Source organism: Gracilinanus agilis, chromosome 4, assembly GCF_016433145.1.
Source record: "Gracilinanus agilis isolate LMUSP501 chromosome 4, AgileGrace, whole genome shotgun sequence".
NCBI lineage: Eukaryota > Metazoa > Chordata > Mammalia > Didelphimorphia > Didelphidae > Gracilinanus > Gracilinanus agilis.
This window is the reverse complement of record NC_058133.1, coordinates 374,715,823-374,735,318: the sequence shown is the minus strand read 5'-3', so window position 1 is coordinate 374,735,318 and position 19,496 is coordinate 374,715,823. Positions and strand designations below refer to the sequence as shown.

The 19,496-nt window shown below is 35.3% G+C and overlaps 1 pseudogene; it reads left to right on the top strand.

Annotated features, from left to right (window-relative positions):
• The first annotated feature begins 1,327 nt into the window (after positions 1-1,327).
• LOC123246579 overlaps positions 1,328-19,496 on the top strand; it is a 167,529-nt pseudogene continuing 149,360 nt past the window's right edge.

The following is a 19,496-nucleotide window of genomic DNA, read 5'->3' as shown; positions in this document are numbered from 1 at the left end:
AAGTATTAAATCATATTTGTATATAATGTTCTCTTGGATCTGTTCATTTCACTGTTCATTATCCAATGTAGTTCTTCCAAAGTTTAAATAAAATTAGGCTGTTTATTATCTCTAATGGAGCAGTAGTGTTCCATTACAATTTATTTAGCCATTACCCAATTAATGGGCATCCCTTAAATTTCCAATTCTTTGCCACCACAAAGAGAGCTACTATAAATATTTTGGAAAAGATATTTTCATTTTCCTGATCTCTTTGGGAAATAGAACCAGCAATGGATCTAAAGTTATAAACACTTTTATGGCATATATATATATATATGTATATATATATATATATATAAAACTTTTGTATATATACACATTATAACACAGTATATAAAACACAGTATATATATAACTTCTATAACTTTCTGGGTGTAATTACAAATTGCTCTCCAGAATGGTAGCATCAATTCACAAGAGTGTATGTGTTCCCATTTTTTTATATCCCCTCCAAAATTTGTCATTTTTCCTTTTGTAATTTTAGCCAATCTGATGGGTATGAGATGATATCTCAGAATTGTTTTGGTTTTCATTTCTTTAATCAGTTGTGATTCAGAACATTTGTTCATATACCTATATATAGCTTTGATTTCTTCACCTGAAAACTATGTCTTTTGTCCATTTATCAACTGGGTGATGTATTAGTGGCCCAGATGGAAGGACAACAGGTGAGGAAGAGAAATGGGTTAGTGTGATAACTCTCCTTTCCCACTCTTATAGAGCCACTAATACTAGGGGACACTTTAAGGAGGTTTCCCTCAGATGGTGGGTGACCAGGGAAGGCATGCCAGCCCTCACAGGTTGGAGGGAAGGCTTCCACATAGAAAAAGGTATGGGGTGATCCTGTTTGGTGTTGGTCAGAACCAGGGTTCACATAAACTTTCCCTTAATTTGGTTGACAGCCCCATAGGGGGGTCTGACTCAAAAGATGAATTCTGCCAGCAATGGTATCTCCTTCCCTTCTTGTCCCTCAATAAACTTGGAATGCTATTTCACTTTCAAAGGTATTTAATAAGAGTATTAGGGTGATTAATAAGAGTGATTGATTAGGGTGAATGACAATGGTGGTGGTCAGTGGAAGTAGATTGCCCTAATCTCTAATCCAAGGTCCCTCATTTGGGGAGCCAATTCAGTCTTCAACCCAAACTTCTCCTTCCCAACATTCTAATTCTATAAGCTATATCTATAATTCAGTTGATTAGGGTCTTTCTCTAAGGCAAGGTCTGGATGTGGGGTTTTGGGGATCTGTTCCCAGATGGAGTCCAGAAAATCCCCAAAGGACAGGATGAATGGTCTTGGACTTGAGAATATGTCTGCTGGCAAAGAACGGGGTAACAGGACTTCAATTCCAGAAGGAAAAATTCTCTGGATTGCCTTAGGTTTCCTCAGAGCTCATTCGTCTCCTCCACTTTCCGTGAGCTCCCTAAACCAAAGACCTGGTCCTTTGGAATTCTTCACAGAATCCCCTGTTGTTCCCAACTGCCATTCTTGTCTCATTCTACTCTCTTGCAACAATCTCTGCCCCCAAGATTCTTCCCTTTGCCTTCTATCCTTACAACGATGGCTCTTATTCTTATAAATTTGACAAAGTTCCCTATATCTTTTAGGTATGAGATCTCTATCTGAGAGACTGTCTATAAAGTTTCCCTCTAATTTTCTGCTTTCCTACAAATGTTGGCAGAATTTATTTTATTTGTAGAAACCCCTTTTTAATTTAATGTAAAAAATATCTATTTTATGTCTCACAATACCCTCTATCTCTTGTTTACTCAGGAATTCCTCTCTTATCTCTAAATCTGAGATAATATTTTTCCTGTTCTAATTTATTTACAATTAAATTATTTACAATATCTCCTTTTATGTCTAGGTCAAGTATCTATTTTGAACTTATTGGTGAATGGTGTAAGAATTGCCTAGGATTAAACAGTTAAAGAGGCATGATTCAGTAACGAAGAATGAGTAGGTAGAATCTGGTAGGTAGAAAGATAAACAAGTAAGAGCTGTCACAAAAACCCAGAGATGCCAGAATATTTAGGAAGAAATGGTGTTCAAAAGTGTCAAATTCTGAAAAGAAATCAAGATAGGCAAGGACTGAGAAAAGATCATGAGACTGGGTGATTAAGAGATTATCTATAACTTTAAAGAGAGTAGTTTCCAGTGACTTACTAGGGCAAAGTCAGACTGTAAGACAATGAAAGTAAAAGGCTTTTACTAGAGGTTTGGTTGAGAACATCAGGAGACCTATAGGACAATAGCTTGAATGTACTATATTTTTTTTGAGATGTTCACTGGAGCTGAAAATAATCCACAAGTAAATTTGAGTGTTTCATTATTCTGGAAAATTAGAAAGTGGTTATACTTTGCCAAATACCGAAAACTCTAATATTACTAATCCACACTTGCATTATTTAAAAAAAACAAAAAAAACATTCTTTCCTCATAATTTTGTGAAATAGAAAAGATGCACATATGAAATTTCCCATTCTGCCAATGGTGACATTGAAGTTCAGTGCAGTGTAGTGAGCTGCCCAAGGAAAAGTAAGAGGAGCACTAGAGTTTGAGGGTCTCTACTCTTCAGGGACCTCAAACTCTAGTGCTCCTCTCTGCCTTAGAACTGTGCTCAGAGCCTCTGATGCCATCTGATCAACCACAAAACACACCTCTGTGTCATGGAATTGTGACTCACAATTGATTATGGGCAATAGAGTTGTTGCTCCAGTTAATGACAGCAAACAGTCCCCTGTAACCTTTTTTCTCACCAAATGTTCAATCCTCACCCTCTCTTGGCTCATAACTCCCAACTACTTTTGTTGCTTCCCTGTGCATGCTCGCCACAAGCTTCCATTTTGGTGTCACAAACCTCTCTTGTCTCACTCTGACCTTTTGTTGACTGTGCCACTCCAATATTTGATCTGATGGTTTTAACGTGGTTTGGAGGTTGCTACCATTACAGTTACATCTTGGTTCTGTCATGAATCCCCATCTTCCTGAATCTTTCTCCAGCACTCTATTTCACCTGCTACACTGCCTTACACACAGTAGAGTACTTTTTAATCATGAACATTAGGTCTTCTTAATCATAATTATTTTGGCAACTAGGTAGCGTGATATATAATATGCAGGGGCTAGAGTCAGGGAAATATCTATTTGAATACTGCCTCAGATATTTACTAGCGTAGTGACCCCAGGAAAATCACTTAACCTCTCTCCATCTCGGTTTGTTCATCTGTAAAATTTGGATAATAATAGTGTGAACATTGTTGTGAGGATCAGATGAAGTCATATATATTAAGTTCTTTGGAAACCCAAAGTGCTCTGTAACAGTTAGCTATTAATACTGATGTTATTTCAGTGTCCCTTGTCTACATTTCTGTTTGTCTCTTAGAACTCTCTATTTTGAAATTTGGTTGTGGGGGATTTCACATTCATCTTTAATCCATTTTAATTTGTCCTCAAGCTTATATTGAGCATGCTCCAAGAGTACAAAGAGTGAGTTCACTTTTAGAAATGCACAATATAAAACACAAGACTTTCATTTTCTCCTAAGTTTTCCTTCCAGAGCTGGAACATTGTTTAAAAAGGTGTTCAATCAAATGATTCTTGTCATGTCTTTTGGCCCACAGCAGAGCTTATTTCGAATGACTGAGAGGATGATGACCCAGATCATGAAGTACTTGCCCTTGTCCTCCAATGAGAGCCAAAGCCCTGATAAGCAAACTAAAATAGTTATTTCTGGTATCTCTGATATCCCAGAGGGCAGTGAGGTGACTTCCTTGCCCAACCTGAAACACACTCTTTGGAAAGCTTGCTTCAAACACAGAGTCATAAATAAAAAATATTGGTATTAACATTTCATAGACTAGACTTTGGTTAAATATTTAGTGCCTCAAAGCAAAGCCTCTACCTGAAATTGAATTGTAAAAGATAACAGGCAGTAGAGGAAATGAGTGGCTCTCAAACTATGTTCCAGGATGTACCCATGCCTAACAGGCAGCTAGGTATTACAAGAGATAGAGTACTCAGCCTGGAGTCAGGAAGGTCTCAGTTCAAATCTGCTCTTTATTAGCTGTGTAACTCTGGGTAAGTCACTTAGTCTCTGTTTGCCTCAGTTTCCTCAATTGTAGAAAGAATAATAATAACACGTGCCTCTTACTTGCCAAGGTTGTTGTGAGAATTAAACGAAATAATATTTGTAAAGTGCTTAGCACAATATCAGCTACATAAAAAAGTGTTTAATTAATGCTTATTTCATTCCTAACATGGAGAGAAGAACAAGATGAGGGACTATTTCATAGAGTGATATTTAGGGATGGCAGGCAACAAACTTGTGGAATGGTGGAAATATCCATGTGCTCCAGAGTGAGGGCTTCTAGGTATTAACCCTAATTTTTCAAATGAGGAAACTGAGTCCCAGGAAGCAGAAGTAACTTGCCAGAGATCACACAAGTATTAAATGGCAATATTATCATGATCTTGTTTGGTTTTTATAATAACTTGTGAATAAAATTATCTTAATTTGGAATTCTAATTCCTTATTGAGTAGGTCAGAGAAAAATGGAATGTTGAAAGCATTTATTTCTGAATTCTGAATATGAGAGGTGGCCAGGTTTGATTCGGTTTAAATATTGCCAATATTAAATGGATATAGATTGTTCTGGCTCACACGATTGCATTGAGCTCTGGTCCCCAAGGATGTGGCTATCATTCTCATTTCTTACTCATCATTTTGGTAGCTCCATCTGACCTTCAAGATCAATATTTTTGTTTTTCCTTTTCTTGTCGGTGTTTATTTTTCCTTTCAAGTGGAAAAAAAATAATCTGGCTCCAAGTGTCAGTGAGCTTCATTATAGAACAGGCTCAGGCTTGCAGACTTACAGTATGATCACTGTTATATAAGAGTCTCATTACCATTTCTTTGTCTTGTCCCCCTCTGTTTTTTTCCTCTTTTTTCTTTTTAGTTTCTACATGATCAGACAATTGTTGGCCACAAAATGAATAGTCTTGAAGACAAGAAAGCAATGAGAAAGAGAGAATATGTAAATCTCTTTAACACATTTGTTTTCTTCCTCTCTCTTTATAACATTCAATAGGAAGAAGGGAATAAACATTTACAAAGCACCTACTTTGTACTAAGTGGTTTTGCAGATATGATCTCATTTGATTGTCACTACAGCCCTACAAGGTAGGTTATATTAGTATCTCCATTTTATGCTTAAGGAAATGGAGGAAGACAAGGATTAAGTGACTTGCCAGGATCTCACAGCTACTAAATGTCTGTCTGGATTTGAACACAGATATTGCAGACTGCAGGCCCAGTACCTCATTGTTTGTGTCACCTAGATGCCTCAACCTGGATAAACCTTGGGTAAAGGTGAAAATGACTCCCAAATGGATAAAATTCTATTTTAGACATATGAGAGACTGCAAAAGTTGCAAAGTAGTGCCATTTCCTTCTAGACCTTCTTATATTTCTATTGCTGATTCAAACTTTACCTTGGGCCTAATATTTACGGAATGAATGAATAAATGAAATGAATGAATGAACAAAAGATCCCTAGTGAATATTGTCTTAGCAAGCAATAGATTTAGAACTTGAAAGGACCTCAGAGAATTTGGACCAATTCCTTTCCATTTTGTAGAAGTGGAAACTGAGGCTGAGGGTACATTAAATAACCTTTGAAAGGTCACGGGAAGTAAGAGTGCCAGCATTCAAATTTAGGCCCTTTTATCCCAAAGTCAGTGCTCTTTCCACTACTATTTATTTATAAACTATTCATTTATAAATTCATGTGCTTTGTACTTCTTCTCCCTCTACTAACATTGTTAAAGTAATTCTGGCCCTTGTGGAATTATTTTTCCCTCTTGAAACTAATATATTTTCTTACCATGAATTACCTTACTATATAGATGCACTGGACACATAATAAGCCTGTTTGCAATCAAGAGGCAGCCAGGAGCCTGCAATGAGCCAGAAGTTTTTGTTCAATATCCATATATCATCGATAAAGTCTTGCTCACTCCCAGATGCCTGACCTGGCTGAGATGAAGGAGCATGAACTGGTTTAAATCAGCCTTGTGGTCAACTGTTGCTACAGAAAATCTTGTTTCTGTGTTCCATCCCTGGAAGAGACTTCCCATTCTCCACTTGCAATTCCTCCCAAACCACTCTTGTGGCTTGCAAGATAAATTATCTCCACCCCTTTTGGACTGGGGAGGCGGGGGTCTCTACTATGGATGTCTACTGGCATTCGTGTCTCCATTTTCTCCTTTAAAATTTTTTCCTTTTAACTCAACCAGGACTCCTCAGCATTTGAGGGATGGGTTTTTCATGGTTGACACCTCTGTTGAACTGATAATCAAAATGTAGTTGTTCATTACCTTACCTGAAAATACTGAATTTCACATTTCATCAGTGTCATTTGAAGAATCATAGAACCACTGAATCAGAAAATTTCAAACCTGGGAGGGCCTCAAAGGTCACACAGACTATATTGGAACAAGATTCCTGTTGTCAATGCCTTGGCAAAAGTTGTCAGGACTCTATTTGAATAGCTTCAGTTTGGGGAAATCTATTACCTTCAAAGGTAACTCATTCCACTTCAGCTTTAATCATTAGGAAGTTTTTCCTTAAATGGAGTCTGTATTTACCTCTGTAACTTCTATTAATTACTGCCAGTTCTTTTTTCTGGGGTCATAAAGAACATGTCTCATTCTCATTTCACAGGATGACTATTCAAATACTCAAAGATAGATAATATATATTCTATGAAGTATTTAACTAAAGATATCTAATTTCATGAATGGATCCTTATATCTCAATACTAGTATTCTCTTATTTTATCTCCTACAGGCAGACTATAACTTGTCAATGCCCTTCCTAACAGGTGCTATTATCAACTGAATGGAATACTAAAAATTCGATCTCATCAAGGTAGAATACATCAGGCTATCACCTCCTTTACCCCTGGATATTCTGTCTTTCTTAAAGCAGATTCAAATTATATTTGCTTTTGGGGAACTTCCCTCTAATAGCACTGGCTAATATCAAGCAGATCCTTTTCATGAATTCCACCTGGCCTCATCTCCTGCCCTCATACTATATTTATACAGTTGATCTCTGAGAAGGAATGGCAAAATTCAACATTTATGAATATTAAATTTCATATTTTTAGTAGAGAAAATCACTCTGATCTGTCAAGATATTTTTAATATGAAGGGAGCAATTTCTTCAAGTTTTGTGTCATTTTCTACGTCTTTGCGAAGACTACTACTACTGATCACAAACAAACCTTCTAATAATATAGTCCAGATTTTTTTCCAAGAACAAGAATTAAGCTCACAAAAAAGACAGGGTAGGGAGTAGATAAAATAGTTTGCAAAAAATGCATCAATTTAATTTCTAAATAGAGTTGCTACATTATAGGAAAAAGAAGAATGGATATGTCTATTAATTCACCAGAGACAAATTCCAGAAAAATGTTTGAGTAATAAAATCTATAACCTCAGGCATCCATACAAAATTCATTGACTATGTATGAGAGATGAGCAAAATGAGTTAAAGAATCTAATTCAATGAAGAAAATTTGACCTCACATTTATCACTAAGACTTGGTGGAATAAGACCTCTATTTAGAATGGCTGTGGAATTGTCTACCATATTTAAAAAATCACATAAAAGGAATGGTAGGGTAGCAGTGAATATTGTGAAGTTATCTTTATATGAAGAAATCAAAGGACTCAGAGAGGACTAGCATGGAAGAGAACATTTAAGTAAATATCAATGAAAGTAGAAAAAGAAGTCATGTTGTCATTGGGCTTTGTGCTGAAAGAACCTCCTAAAATAAAAACAAAACAAACTTTTACTTGCCTTCACAAGGAGAGCTGATCTAGGAGTCAGGAAGATCCAAGTTCAAATCTTGTCTCAGATACTAACTAGCTTTATGGCCTGGAGAAGTCATTTAAACTCTATTTGCTTCAGTTTTCGTGACTATAAAATGAGGATAACAATAGCACCTACTTCTCAGTATTGTTGTAAAAGTCAAATGAACTAATATCTATAAAATGCTTAGTATAGTTACTGGCAGATGGTAGGTGCCATGGCAAATGATAGCAATTTTTATTATTAATATTACAAATTAATAATACATTTTGTAATAATAGCCATCATTTACATGATACCTACTATGGTGTGAGCACTATTCTCAGTGCTTTACAATTTTTATTTCATCTGATCCTCATAGCAACCTTGGGAGTTAGGTACTATTATCTTTATTTTATAGTTGAGGAAACTGAGGAAAACAGAGGCAATGCAACTTACTCAGGGCCACATAGCTATTTAGTATATGAAGCCAGCTTTATACTCAGGGGTTTTTTTTTACCACAGGCCTAGTATTCTCTCAGCTGTGCCATTTATCTATCTAAATAAATGTGTCTTCTAGTTTGCTGGTTAAAGCAACGGCATCAGTGGAATCCTGCTGTCTATGAGATTGATCAGGTAGTTTCCTAGGGACCAATGTGATGGTGGTCCAGGTGTCACATACCTTTTGCCCCTTTTGCAGAATTACCACATGGCATCACAGTCTGGCACCTCTGCTTTCTGATAGCAGGGATGTGTAACTGATTCCTGGCTCTCATGACTGGGCAAGAATCTGTTCTGTTTCTCTACATTTGTCATTTATTCTCCTTTATCACCTCTGATACTACCATTATTCTGGTGCAAGGTCTCAACATCTCATACCTGAATTATTGCAAGAATCAACTGATTGGTCTCCCTGTGTCTAGTCTCTTTCCACTCTAATCTACCTTCAATTCAGCTATTGAAGTGATATTCCTAAAATAAAGATCTGATCATATCACTCTACTATTTGATAAACTCTATTTGATAAGGCTTCTTGTTATCTCCAGGACATAAAATCCTCTTTTTTTGAAAGTCTTTTGTTACTTAGCCTTTCCCTACCATTTCTATCTTGCTCCATGAACTCTGTTATCCAGTTATACTAGTCACAGTTCCATGAATTATCCTTAGATTCTGGTACATTTTCATTGACTGTCCCCTGTAGGGATAGAAATTGATATAGTATCTGTTGTGTTATTGTTATTGATCATTGATTAGGCTGTTGCCTAGCAGCTGATGTGAGCGGAGATTTGGTTGTAGCAGTTGAACCTAGTTAGAGGTTGATGAATGTAGACTTTACTGGAGACAGTTTATAACAAAAACCCATTCAATATGTTAATAAAAATGTTAATATATAATTATAATATGTCATATTATAATTATATNTTTTCATGGTTGACACCTCTGTTGAACTGATAATCAAAATGTAGTTGTTCATTACCTTACCTGAAAATACTGAATTTCACATTTCATCAGTGTCATTTGAAGAATCATAGAACCACTGAATCAGAAAATTTCAAACCTGGGAGGGCCTCAAAGGTCACACAGACTATATTGGAACAAGATTCCTGTTGTCAATGCCTTGGCAAAAGTTGTCAGGACTCTATTTGAATAGCTTCAGTTTGGGGAAATCTATTACCTTCAAAGGTAACTCATTCCACTTCAGCTTTAATCATTAGGAAGTTTTTCCTTAAATGGAGTCTGTATTTACCTCTGTAACTTCTATTAATTACTGCCAGTTCTTTTTTCTGGGGTCATAAAGAACATGTCTCATTCTCATTTCACAGGATGACTATTCAAATACTCAAAGATAGATAATATATATTCTATGAAGTATTTAACTAAAGATATCTAATTTCATGAATGGATCCTTATATCTCAATACTAGTATTCTCTTATTTTATCTCCTACAGGCAGACTATAACTTGTCAATGCCCTTCCTAACAGGTGCTATTATCAACTGAATGGAATACTAAAAATTCGATCTCATCAAGGTAGAATACATCAGGCTATCACCTCCTTTACCCCTGGATATTCTGTCTTTCTTAAAGCAGATTCAAATTATATTTGCTTTTGGGGAACTTCCCTCTAATAGCACTGGCTAATATCAAGCAGATCCTTTTCATGAATTCCACCTGGCCTCATCTCCTGCCCTCATACTATATTTATACAGTTGATCTCTGAGAAGGAATGGCAAAATTCAACATTTATGAATATTAAATTTCATATTTTTAGTAGAGAAAATCACTCTGATCTGTCAAGATATTTTTAATATGAAGGGAGCAATTTCTTCAAGTTTTGTGTCATTTTCTACGTCTTTGCGAAGACTACTACTACTGATCACAAACAAACCTTCTAATAATATAGTCCAGATTTTTTTCCAAGAACAAGAATTAAGCTCACAAAAAAGACAGGGTAGGGAGTAGATAAAATAGTTTGCAAAAAATGCATCAATTTAATTTCTAAATAGAGTTGCTACATTATAGGAAAAAGAAGAATGGATATGTCTATTAATTCACCAGAGACAAATTCCAGAAAAATGTTTGAGTAATAAAATCTATAACCTCAGGCATCCATACAAAATTCATTGACTATGTATGAGAGATGAGCAAAATGAGTTAAAGAATCTAATTCAATGAAGAAAATTTGACCTCACATTTATCACTAAGACTTGGTGGAATAAGACCTCTATTTAGAATGGCTGTGGAATTGTCTACCATATTTAAAAAATCACATAAAAGGAATGGTAGGGTAGCAGTGAATATTGTGAAGTTATCTTTATATGAAGAAATCAAAGGACTCAGAGAGGACTAGCATGGAAGAGAACATTTAAGTAAATATCAATGAAAGTAGAAAAAGAAGTCATGTTGTCATTGGGCTTTGTGCTGAAAGAACCTCCTAAAATAAAAACAAAACAAACTTTTACTTGCCTTCACAAGGAGAGCTGATCTAGGAGTCAGGAAGATCCAAGTTCAAATCTTGTCTCAGATACTAACTAGCTTTATGGCCTGGAGAAGTCATTTAAACTCTATTTGCTTCAGTTTTCGTGACTATAAAATGAGGATAACAATAGCACCTACTTCTCAGTATTGTTGTAAAAGTCAAATGAACTAATATCTATAAAATGCTTAGTATAGTTACTGGCAGATGGTAGGTGCCATGGCAAATGATAGCAATTTTTATTATTAATATTACAAATTAATAATACATTTTGTAATAATAGCCATCATTTACATGGTACCTACTATGGTGTGAGCACTATTCTCAGTGCTTTACAATTTTTATTTCATCTGATCCTCATAGCAACCTTGGGAGTTAGGTACTATTATCTTTATTTTATAGTTGAGGAAACTGAGGAAAACAGAGGCAATGCAACTTACTCAGGGCCACATAGCTATTTAGTATATGAAGCCAGCTTTATACTCAGGGGTTTTTTTTTACCACAGGCCTAGTATTCTCTCAGCTGTGCCATTTATCTATCTAAATAAATGTGTCTTCTAGTTTGCTGGTTAAAGCAACGGCATCAGTGGAATCCTGCTGTCTATGAGATTGATCAGGTAGTTTCCTAGGGACCAATGTGATGGTGGTCCAGGTGTCACATACCTTTTGCCCCTTTTGCAGAATTACCACATGGCATCACAGTCTGGCACCTCTGCTTTCTGATAGCAGGGATGTGTAACTGATTCCTGGCTCTCATGACTGGGCAAGAATCTGTTCTGTTTCTCTACATTTGTCATTTATTCTCCTTTATCACCTCTGATACTACCATTATTCTGGTGCAAGGTCTCAACATCTCATACCTGAATTATTGCAAGAATCAACTGATTGGTCTCCCTGTGTCTAGTCTCTTTCCACTCTAATCTACCTTCAATTCAGCTATTGAAGTGATATTCCTAAAATAAAGATCTGATCATATCACTCTACTATTTGATAAACTCTATTTGATAAGGCTTCTTGTTATCTCCAGGACATAAAATCCTCTTTTTTTGAAAGTCTTTTGTTACTTAGCCTTTCCCTACCATTTCTATCTTGCTCCATGAACTCTGTTATCCAGTTATACTAGTCACAGTTCCATGAATTATCCTTAGATTCTGGTACATTTTCATTGACTGTCCCCTGTAGGGATAGAAATTGATATAGTATCTGTTGTGTTATTGTTATTGATCATTGATTAGGCTGTTGCCTAGCAGCTGATGTGAGCGGAGATTTGGTTGTAGCAGTTGAACCTAGTTAGAGGTTGATGAATGTAGACTTTACTGGAGACAGTTTATAACAAAAACCCATTCAATATGTTAATAAAAATGTTAATATATAATTATAATACATCATATTATAATTATATATATAATTATAATACATCATATTATAATTATATAATATACAAATATATAATATAATATATTAAAAAGTTAATATAAATAATATGTTAATAAAACATAATAATAACCTAGTTAATATATTAATAAAAGAATCAAGGAAGGTAAGGAAAGGATAAATACAGGATTGAGGATATATTCCCTAATTCTAAAAGAACTAAACTTTTTCTCAGTATCCCTCTGACTTGCAAAAGGCTCTCTTCTTACTTGAGTTTCCTTAAGCCTCACTTAAAGTCTTTATTTCTAAACTAATTCCCCCAAAATCTAATCTTACTAAGTTATACTATTTAATTATCTTTATGTATATATATATATATATATTTTTTTTTTTAATTCACCGACTCCTTTTCCTTCTTCCAGCTAGAGATTAATTCAGTCTCTCTCTTATTCTTCCAGCAATCAGCTCTCTTCAGGACCTGAGTTGGACCTACTTTCCTACTGAGGCTATACATACACCATTGTTTTGCTGGACTTTAAAATTTTGTTTCCACTTCAGTACTTCTTTCTTTGTGTATGCTTTTGTTAAATCTGTTTCATTAATTATCGAGAGGTTTAATATGACTGCAGGACCTTCTACTGCCACAAATTTAACTGTAATATATCCTATGCCCTGTGCTACAAAATCATCATTGCAAGTACGAGCTTTGCAATGAACTACAGCCAGCTGTTGTGGTAGCTATAGAGCTAATAAAAGTTCATTAATAATATTTGCATTTGGAGTTGTTCTCCCAGAAGATGTTAAGAACCCATGCTGTAATCACAAAGGTCCAATTGCATGGCATATAGCAAATGCATATTTCGAGTCAGTGTATCTTGTTGTGGGTTTATCTTTAGCTATGAGGCAAGCTTGTTTTAAGGCGATGAGTTCTGCTTCTTGGCACTTAAATTTCTAGGTAGCAAGGCAAACCAAAGAGTCTCAAACTCAGTTACTACAGAAGTTCTGGTGTACCTTATTCATTCTCTCATTTAGGATCAGCCATCAGTGAAGAGAATCAAATCAGGGTTGACTAGAGGTGTATCAGAGAGATGTTCCCGAGGTCTTTCAGTTAGCTGAACCACTTTCTAACAATCATGCAATGGTTCTCCTTGTGTAGTCAAATCAGGTAACAAAGTTGCAGGATTCGAGTTGTTACATCTTCTTAGTGTGATGTCACTCCCCAGCAGGATGATCTTATACCTTGTAAGCTGCTGGTCTGAAAAAGTTTAGGATCTGTGTCTCAACATTAATGCTTTCATTTCATGTAGACACATTATAGTTAGAGGGCATCCTAAAACAAGATCTACTGCTTTTGCCACTAAAAGGGCATTATTCGCCACACCCTGGAGACATGGGGGGTGTGCCTGCATGATGGGGTCCAATTGTGCAAACAGTTTGCTTACTCTGGTTTGGCTGTGGCCCGGCTGAGCCAAAGGAAGTGAAGAACAAGCCCAGCATTACTGAACAGCCTACAGTTCTGAGGGATTATTGTCATAGATTTAGTGATAGGGTCCTATTCCCAACCCATTCCTGATCATTCCTTTCCCTTATTAAACAACATAGATAAAAGTTATTAAGTACCTTCCTGTAGTAGTTATTCCATCACCACTCTGGGGAGGGAGCAATGCAGTCAGATAAACATTATCCAAGACTGAAGAACCCAATACCAATAATCAATCAACCCCAGGTGGGACCTGAAACGGTTACCCATCCATTGACCTTTAGGGATCCTATCTGGGCACTGTTATAAAAAAGGCAGTTATTATAACATCCAACTGGGTGGCAGGACTCGGGTGTCCCTGCACCAGCCATTAGGGAACCAAACCAAAGTTCCCTCAGATTAATATCTCAGATTACTACTATTAATAACCAGCCTAGTAGTGGTAGTATCCAGATTACTCTCTTCTTTTATAACACTTACCTTAACTGGTACCCATGTTTAGAATTAATTTCCCAACAGGGATTAACTAGAGGCCAGTCAGGGATGTTGTAATTCTTATTGGTTTCCCTGATTATTTTCTCTTTTTCCCTTTTTGTGAATTCATCCAATAAAATGTCAAAGTTATTATAACTACTTGATAATCTTCTCAAATTTCTTAATAACTACTACTGATTCCTCCTCAAAGGAGGGAGTATTCTTTTTAAAGCTGTTGGTATCACTTTGAGTAAATCCCTTATGTTGTTTGACACTGACTAATTCATGCTCAGGTATCATCATTGGTACCTCACTCAAAGGGAAAAAAAAAAACTGTCCATAGTTTTTTCTAGTTCAGTAGTTTCTCTTTCTAATTTAGTGGTGCCTTCTTGCTTTTCCATTTCCGTTCTTACATACTCATGTTTCATTATAATATTCTCAAGGCAATTTAATTTCAGTGCCATTTAATCCAATCTTTGTTGTTTTATCTTTGCTTATTTGAATTGGTTGAAGATGTAGAAGAGTAACATCCTCAATAAAAATACCAAAAATATTGCACCACCACCTAGTGGTATGTATCTCAGAACATCTAGCAGAGTAACAGAAAGTATCTCTATTACATAGTTAGAGAATGACATTTCTCTAATATAGCCAGTAATTATGTAATTAAATAGCTGCGTCATAGTTTCTATATTCATATTGTTAATGAACCCCATATTCAAGTATAATTACTGTTCCTAAATGCAGACTCTTCTGACTCTGCCTAGACTTCTTGCATGCTGACTGAAAGTTGCACTGCAGGTTCCCCTGTAGTGACAGATGAGAGGAAAACTATCTGTAATTCAGTCTGTTTTAAACTCTTAACTGTATCTCTTTATATTAAAATAACAGTAATTTTTTTAAAGTTCTTTTATTCTTTCGGGACCCCTAAGCCTAGAATTTTGCCCATCATCTTTACTTCCTGTCTTTCTTCAAGTCACCCCTAAAATACAACTTTTCTTAAGAAGCCTTTCTCAATCCTGCTTAATGATAATTTCTTTCCTTTGAGATTATTTCTAATTTATCATGAAGATGTCATTTTTGAACATAGAAGCTTTTGTGTTGTCTCCCCTATAAAGTTTTCAGTTACTTAAGGACACATTGCTTTTACCTTCCTTTGATTTCCAGAGATTAAAACAGTATTTGTAGCATAGTAGGTACATTAAACAACAACAAAAGCTAGTTGACTTGATTTTATTTGACTGCTACATGCATAACTATCACTTAAGCCCCAAAACCATTAGATACATTATTTGCAACATTCTTGATAATTAATTCATTTGACTATATGATATAATTTTATATTTTTTTTATTTTCTACTTGTGAAAGTTAGTGTTCAAACTATTAAATAACAAAAATTTATTCTTTTAAGATTTAAATTTATTTGTGAAATATACAGTGTGAACAGTTTCTGGATTTATATATTTCCAAGTATTTATCTATGATCAAGATGACTTTTTGTAGTATTGTAATAATTGACATTTGCATAGCACATAAATGTTTGCAAAACACTTTATTTAGGTTTTATTTGATCCCCACAAAACCCTGTGAGATAGTTGATATTATTATCTTCTGTTTACAGAATAAAGAAAATGAGGCTGAGAAAGACTGAATCATTTGCTGAGAATCAACCAGCTAGTAAGTGTGCAAGAAATGTATTGACCTCAGATCTATCTAAATTCAATTATAATTGATCACACATGTTAAAACCAGTGGAAATACACGTTGGATATGGTGGGGGGGGGCAAAGGGGTGGTGAAGGGGAAAGTAAAAACTAGAATTATATAACCATGGAAAACTTTTCTAAAAAAATAAAATATTAAAAAAAATAAATTTAATTATACCAGGTTTTTCATTAGAGACACTTCATCAGTTTGCTTTATCAAGGATAGAATTCAGCATTACTATTTCAAACCCATATAGTGTTTTTATGCTTCAATCTCCTCTTGTCAGCATTTAAATTTGTAACAAATTTGGGGGGAAGTTTTAGACCCTAAAGAGTAGCTTATATTCCATCAAATATCATACTAGTATGAACTTGGTCTATACTTTCTTTTGAAATCTAACTTAGATGAAATTTAGACATAGTTTATAACCAGCATTTTTTTTTCATGTATATATCAGTGATTCCCAAAGTAGGCACTACCGCCCCCTGGTGGGTGCTGCAGTGATCCAGAGGGGCAGTGATGGCCACACTTTTTTGTATTACATTCTATTCTGAGTTCAATAAATAGTTTCATCATTTCCAGGAGGCTCTAAGTATATTTTTTCTGGAAAGGGAGCAGTAGGTCAAAAAAATTTGAGAACCACTGATATATATCATATCATGCATAACATTTCTCTCTCTATATATGCATACATATATTCATGTATACCATATCATGTTTGACCTTTATACATATGTATTCTATACATATACCTCTTTAGGTATATCCTTCCACCCCCCCTAATATTTTGTTATAGGAGTGTGGCCTAAACTTAGTCCAACTCATTTGAAAGTGTTAGTGATAAGCATAGATAAAACATTTTTTTTTCTTTTAGATGATATTAGTGTAAAAAGGACAGTATTTATTACTTTTCCCTAAAAATGGAGTAGCTATCATTCTTTCTCTAAATTGAAAGGATTTAAATTTGTAAAGATATAAAGGAGGTGTCCTACAATGTATTTCACTGTGTTTTTCAAGTATGATAGATAAAAATAGTTAGAAACATAAACTCCACCAAAAATAAAGTCCGTAATGATATAATGCAGGAATAAATAGAATGTTCCAAAGTTGTCAGAGATAATTTGCCTTCGTTTCTGTATCCTGGAGTCTACATCTTAATATTAAAGTCACTAAAACAAAGATAGATGATATCAGCATAAAACTGCTTAGCAAAAATGAGATTGGTTCTCAAATAGTTCTTGAAAGCCAATAGATTGCTTTTTAAAAAGATATACTTCTTGAGGGAGGTAATTGGTGCATTCTCAGTTGTGGCCTACCATTCCTTTAAGTAAATTTTGTCAAGTCTTCTCCATGCTCCTGGATATCCATCTGAGGAGAAGTAATAATCCACACAAGTTTCACAGAATCATTATCATATAAGATGTTCCCTTGTGAGTATGATATTCATATGAAAAATAAAAAGTCTTTGTCCTAACATGTTGAACTGATTTGATAGTTTTAAATAAATTCACTTTTCCTCAAAAACAATGACACAAGGAAAGGGGTTTAGAAAATAGTATATAACATAAGTTATTGCTATTGTCACTCATTCCAATATTACATCAAGGTTCTTTCTTAGGACACTTTATAAATGGCATATAAATCTTACCTTTAATATAACCAAACAAAAGTGTGTCGAAGCCATAGCTTTCCTTAGGATAATTTCACTAAATTTGATTCAACAAATATATATTAAGAACCTTCTATGTGCCACTCCATATGTTGTGTTAGGGAATGGGTAATATTTTTAAATGGTCTATTCAATGAAAAATCTGAACCCTATTTATGCCATTTATTGCCTTTGTGATTACTAGATTAAAAACAAAGAGTGAAATAAACCTGAGAATTCAATACCCATTTATGGTAATTATAAAGAAAAGAAAAGCTTTATCTGCTGGTCAGAAGAATCTACTGAAAGCTTGGGGGAATCATATTTTACTTCATGTTTCCCCTCCTCATGCCTCCTATGACTAAATTACTCCTAGAGTAGATAACTGCATCTATCCCTGCACATAATAAGAGCTCTTGAAGATAAATGCAGGCCATTATTCTTACTGTGATAATCTTGCAAAAGGTTCTCTGTCACTGCAGACAGGACAGCTATCTACATGGTATCGTTTGTGCTCAAGTGGTCCTGCTTATAGAAAAATATCTTCCCCAGTCCACTACTATGATATGCAAAATTGCTTTTGGGCTAATGTATTCATTACAGAAAACATCTATTAAATGGCACATTAATAGGAAGTACTTAAACCTTACTCTGAGTGGAATTAATCCTGAGAGGGAAGAGTAGCTAGATGCATTGGGATATCGAATTCTATCTTACCCTATGGAGAAAGTCAGAAGGGATAAACCAAAGAGGGGCGGTGGGGTGAGGAATTCAAAAAAGGAGGGGAAGAGAGGGATCAGGGAAGTAAACTAAGGGAGGGTATAAGGGGGACTGATTTAAAACAAACCACTGGTTTAAAAGGAAATAGCATAAGTAGAAGGGGCAGAACGAAGAGAAGATACCAAAATGTTGGGGAATACACAGATGATAATTATAACTCTGAATGTGAATGGGATGAACTCGCCCATAAAACTGAAGCAAATAGCAGAGTGGATTAGAAAACAAAATCCGACCATATGTTGTCTAAAAGAAACACAGATGAGGTAGGTGGACATACATAGGGAAGGTTAAAGGCTGGAGCAAAATTTACTGGGCTTCAACTGAGAAAAAGAAGGCAGGAGTTGCAATTATGATTTCTAAATGGCACATTCTAGCTGGGAGGAGGAAGAGTGACCCATATTGTTTTCATTTAATAAGTTGTCATCTCACATAAATCAGGGTTTTGATGAAGTCAGATACAGAGCAAACATATTTTTGATGAGAGAAAAAGGATAGAATGTAAGAAGTAAATATTTGTCATTAAGTGTTCTTTGGGATGGTAAGGTCCTAGGCAGAGTGAATGAATAAATGTTTCAGGCACTGTGACAAGCTTTAGTTAAGAAATTTTTTAAAGGCAAATACAAATAAAAAGAAAGTCCTTTCCCTCAATGAGTTCACTTTCTAATAGAACAGAACAAATGAGGAGCTATAGAGTGGGATCCAGAAAATCATAGGGATGGTAAACATCAATTCTCAGAATGATCCTGAAAATCATAGGGATGGTAAACTATTTCCTTTCCTATGATCCAGAAAATTTTGATCCAGAAAATCATAGGGATGGTAAACATCAATTCTCAGAATGTTAGTGCCAATTGAGTGAATTGAGTGCAGATTTGATCACTAATCCCAGAATAAGGGGTAAAAAAGGACAGAGAAAGTGGGCTAAAATATAGAGATGATGTGTCTGTAACATACTTAAATGTGGTCTGGGCTAGGTATGAAGAATTCACAAATCTGATGATCCAGGAACTAGGCCTGGATATGAGAGATGGAAGCTAAAGGAAAATCTAAGCACCATTGAATCTACCTGGTACTCATATCTCATCTCAGAAACTCTTAGTTTCTGTATCCTTATTGTTCCCTTTGACTGGAGGGCAGGGCTATCAGCTGGGACCTCT